At 53.2% G+C, this 4,939-nt stretch overlaps 1 long non-coding RNA gene across 1 annotated transcript; it reads right to left on the reverse strand.

The window, feature by feature from the left end:
* Positions 1–2,450: 2,450 nt before the first annotated feature.
* On the reverse strand, positions 2,451–3,970 carry LOC138850443 (uncharacterized). Its single transcript, XR_016210275.1, has 2 exons — positions 3,477–3,970; positions 2,451–2,883 (listed from the first exon to the last, which is right to left on the reverse strand). It is a non-coding gene; the product is annotated as an uncharacterized LOC138850443 (long non-coding RNA).
* Positions 3,971–4,939: the final 969 nt, after the last annotated feature.

Raw genomic sequence — 4,939 nt, forward strand, 5'->3', positions numbered from 1 at the left:
TCCCACCTCTCCTTCTGAGTTCAGCTTCCTGCTAATGTGCCCCTGAGGGCAGTGGTGTGGGCTCAGGTGCTTGGGTTGCCACCACCCATGTGGGAGACCTGGATTGAGTTCTGGGCTCCTGGCTTTGGCCTGGCCCTGTCCTGGCTGTTGCAGGTGTTCAGGGGATAAACCAGAGGAGAAGGTCTTCCTCTTCCTCCTTCTCCTCCTCCTCTTCTCTTTCTCTCTTTGCCTTTCAAATAAAATGAAAATAAATGATCAAAAAGAAAGTAAAAAGGTAACCCATAGAATGGGAGAAAACACACACAAACATCTCTCTAATGAGGATCTCATATCCATAATATATAAAAAACTCACACGGCTCAACAACAGGCAATTCACTTTTAAAGTGGACAAAGTGGGTGGAATCTGGCACAATTGGTTAAGGCATCACTTGGAAAGCCCACATCCTGTAGCAGGGTGCCGGGGTTTGAGCCAGGCCTGCACTTCTGATTCCGACTTTCTGCTGGTGTGCACCTGGGAGGTGGCAGGTGCTGGCTCAGGTACTGGGTTAGGCTGCCATGGGGACACCTACAATCCAGCTCACGGTTAATGTGCCTAGGAAGTAGCAGGTGATGGCCCAAGTACTTGAGCTCCTGCCACCCCCATGGAAGACCTGGATTGAGTTCCAGTCTCCAGCCTCAGCCTGGCCCAGCCCTGGTTCTGGCAGCCATTTGGGGAGTAAATACTTGGGGAGTAATACTTGTCTGTCTCGCTCTTTCTTTCTCTCCTTTTCTCTTCTTTTCCTCCTCTCTCTCTCTCTCTCTCTCTCTCTCTCTCTCCCTCTGCAGTTTAAATAGAAATAAACAAAAAATAAAAAGGACAAAGTACCTTTATAGCCATTTCTCCAAAGTAGCCATAGAAATGCCCAATAAGCCCCTGGAAAGGTGCTCAGAGTAATAATCACGGAAAAGCAAATCCACACCACATTCAGATCTTCTTCACATCCACTCCGATGGCTACAGGAGAACAGACAGACAAATAGCAATTATTGAGAGGCTGGAAGAATGGAGATGGTGATGGGGGCATGGGAGCACAGCAATATTCTGGATTTAGAGATGGTCTCAGAACTTTGTGAACATGCTGAACTGACGCTTCAACAGAGAGAACTGTATGGTAGGCAAATTATGTCTGAATAAAGGAGTTGGAAAAATAAAAAGGAGTGGGCATTTGGCCTAGCGATTAAGTCACTCATTGGGATGTCTTGCCCATGGAGTACCTGCTTCCACAGGAGGGAGGCAGCCGGTGATCGCTCAGGTTGGTGGGCTCCTGCCACCCACATGCGAGGCCTGGGTCAAGTGCACAGCTCCAGGCTTCTGGCTTGGCCCAGGCCCAGCTGTTGCAGGTATTTGGGGAGTGAACCTTGGGTGGGAATTTGTGTGTGTGTGTGTGTGTGTATGTGTGAGTATGACTCTCAAAAACAACAAAAAAATTGTCTTAAATTAAAAAGAGAAAGAAGAGGGCAAAGAGGAAAGAGAGGGGAGTTTGAGCTACATCTCATCTTCCTGTTAAGGAGCCAAAAGATATTGTCCAAAATTCCTCGGTCAAAACAGGCCAGGTAGGTCCAGCAGGCCACAGAAGAAACAGCAGAATTACAGCAGTGCGGTTCACGTTGGGGAGCATGGCGTGAGAATGCTGCTTTTCTACGTCATCATCTCTGCTGTGCTATCCCTTATTGTCTGTGTGCATTGCTTCGAGACAAAGTAAAAAAAAAAATTCTTAAAAAGGTGAGCTGAGACTGAGGCCAGGCGAGGGAAGCTTTGCAAGGTGCTCCTGGGACACGAGATGGGACATCGCGCTGAGCTCCTCCAGGAAAGAGTCTACAGACCAGACCGCACGCTGCTGCTGCCGCGCCTCCTGCTGCGGCCAGATGACCCTGGCCGGCTGGAGCAAGGGCAGTGACTGACACAGAGTTTTCCCAACCGGCCGAGAGAGCGGGAGAGTGACACTCTGTCAAAAACGCAGTGGTGAAAAGAATTAACTGCAGAATTAATTAGTTGTCAGGCACACGAGAAAAAATGCAGCAGGACTGGAACAAGAGCAGGACTCCAACTTGAACGTCAGCACTCAGCTTCCACGTACCTCTTTAGCATCCCCCCGTGTGCCAAGAATGTAGGGGTTCACACCTTCATCGGCCTCACACCCCCGTCCTTAGCTGCTGCGGCTGGAACTCCAAACCACTCATCTCCTGGTTGAATCGGCTGCTCAGCTAACACAGCTCAGACGGCTCCATTTGATCCAGAAAGTTTAAACACACACACACACACACACACACACACACACACATACACACACGCCCCAGTGTGTAAGGTAGCTTTGTCCCAGATCTTTCCCTCTGAGTCATGAACATAATAGATTTGACTTTTTACGTCTTGTGCCCCCCTAAGAAGCATAAAAGAAAGGTTACACTGGCAGGCGGTTAGAAAAGAGTTTAATTAATCCCAAAGTGTGTGCTTCATTTGGAAAGCGCATCACAAAAGAATCCTGTGTTTACTGAACTAAATCCTTAAGGCCGTTATCCCTCTGCCAATGGTGAGCTTGTTCCGAAGGAGCCAGGTCCCTGGCGGTCTGAAAGGCACTGACATTAAAGCTGAGATCCGCTCGGGACCCAGGACTGCAGACACAGGCTGAGCCCCGAGTTTGTCGACGACGTCCACACCCCCGTGCTGGGGATTTCTCCGCTGTCCTGGGCAGGGAGGGGCAGCCCACCAGCTTCTGCCAGCGCAACTCGGAGAAGCAGCCAAGGGGTGCCAGTGCTTGGCAGCTTGTGCTTTGCAATCCCCTTAGTGAAAGCAAATGCTTGCCCTTGCACAGCAGAGGCACTAGGGCTGATCAGAATCTCGCCGCCTGGAAGAACAAATGCGTTTCAATTTAACCTGTCTTTTATCAATTAAAGGAGTGACTTAAAAAAAAAGGCATCGGATGCTACAACACGAATGAACTCCTGAAATAAGCCCGTCGCCAAAGGACAAACACTGGTACTCAGCGGGGACCCCTCGAGTCCCTCGAATTCACAGAGACAGAAAGTCAACTTGGGGCTGGGGAGGGCAGGGGCGTGGGTGAGTGCTGGGGACAGAGCTTCAGCTCTGAAGATACACAGCTCTGGAGATGGCGGTGGCGGTACCCGCCCCGCTGCGTGCGTGCAATGCCCGCACACACTCAGAGCAGTTAGGAAGGGAGCCGTATGGTATGTATGCTTTACCACAATTTAAAAAAAATAAACTAGCTAAGAAAGCAAGCCAAGGGCTTGTGCTATTAGGAAACATGCCGTGTTGCTGCAGCCTCCTGTTTATTTCTCAAACCAGGAGTTCCTTGGCCAGCAACTGCATGCGAGCCCGGACCCTCCTGGAGGCTGGGGGTGGGGGTAGCTTCTCCCGCTCATGAGTAATGACTGTGGTTTTCTGGCAAACATTAAGAAGGAAGGAACTAAAAATACTTACCGGCCACTCTGCCAAAACTCCACAGTGCTCGGAACGTACCAGGCCAACACGCTGAAGCACTTTGAGAGCGAGCAGATCCGCCCAGACACCACCAAGGTCAACGTCAGCCGCGCGCCTGCCCTTCCCCTCTGCCAAGGCTAGGGCTCTACAGGTGAGCCCACTCACCCCAGCACTGCTCCGGGCAGCAGTGCACCCAGGCCAGAGGCTGCTGAGGGAGCTGCACCGCCCCGGGACGTGGGGCCGCAGACAACTCCCCCACCGGCGGCAGGACGCAGCCAGGCAGAGCCGGGCAGCACCTCTCCTGCTGCCAACTCAAAGAAGCCAGGACAGAAAGAGCAGCAGAGACATTTCCCTCATGCAGCCTGCTCCCCAGCTGTGGGAATCCAAGCCCGAGGCACCTGCCAGAGGCTGGGCCAGGGGAGATGGCTGTGGTGAGGAGGCGGCCCAGATGGCACGTGGGCCTCCAGACTCCCTCCTGCAAAGTGAACGTGAGTGAGTCAGCAGGCGACTGCAGGTGACTGCTGAGCAGGTGTGGGGTGGGCCGAGAGCCCGCTGGTCCAGCAGGTGCCCAGGGGTGCCGATGCTGCTGGCCGCGGGCCCCGCTCTGAGGAGAGAAACAAAAGCCTACCAGGCACAGAGCAAATAGGGTCGGGGCTGGGATCAGCAGTAGGCGACGCAGGTGTGGTGTGGTCCTGGTTTGCCGAATGGGAAACATTTTCTGAATCCTGGCATTGCAACCGATGGCCTTGCGTCAGCCAGTGTGCAAGAACTGCACCCAGCCTGAACACAGCCCGAGACCCCCTGTGCCTCTGGGGACTGTCCACACGCGGGGAGCAATGTCCTTGCAGAAAGGGAACACACTGACCCAGATAGCAAGCTGCAGAGTCTGACACACCTGGGCTCACATTCCAGGCGCTCCACGTCAGCTGTGAGATCTTGGGCAGCATTCTGAGCCCGAGCTTCCACCCTTGTAAGGTGAGACTGTCGACCTCCAAAAATGCACAGGTCCGGTTCTCCAGAACCGAACGCAAAGGTCCTCGCATGTGATGGAACGAAAGCCCCTGAGGCGTGGAGAGTAGCCGGGCGGGTCCAATGTGGTCAGCGCATCCGTGTAACAGGGGACAGGAGGGTCAGAGATGCAGGGTGGCGCAGAGTTCAGAGAGACAGCACCGCAGAGGCTGCACTGCTGGCGTTGAACGTGGGCACCAGCCAACGGGTGCAGGTGCCTCTGGAAGCTGGAACAGGCGACAGAACAGGTTCTCCCGGTTTCCCTCTGCAACTTATAATAAAATGTATGTGGTTTTAGGCCACTCATTTGGTGATCATTTGTTACTGCAGCCACAGGAAATGAATATGCTACAGGAGCCTTGTAAAAATTAACAAGACAATGTACTGCCTGTGAGGGCTCCCAGCACAGAGCCTGGCGCTCTATCAGCTCCAGTGGGGCCTGGCTGCACCACTCC

This window comes from Oryctolagus cuniculus, chromosome 7, assembly GCF_051225735.1.
Source record: "Oryctolagus cuniculus isolate XC-2025 breed Fujian yellow rabbit chromosome 7, ASM5122573v1, whole genome shotgun sequence".
NCBI lineage: Eukaryota > Metazoa > Chordata > Mammalia > Lagomorpha > Leporidae > Oryctolagus > Oryctolagus cuniculus.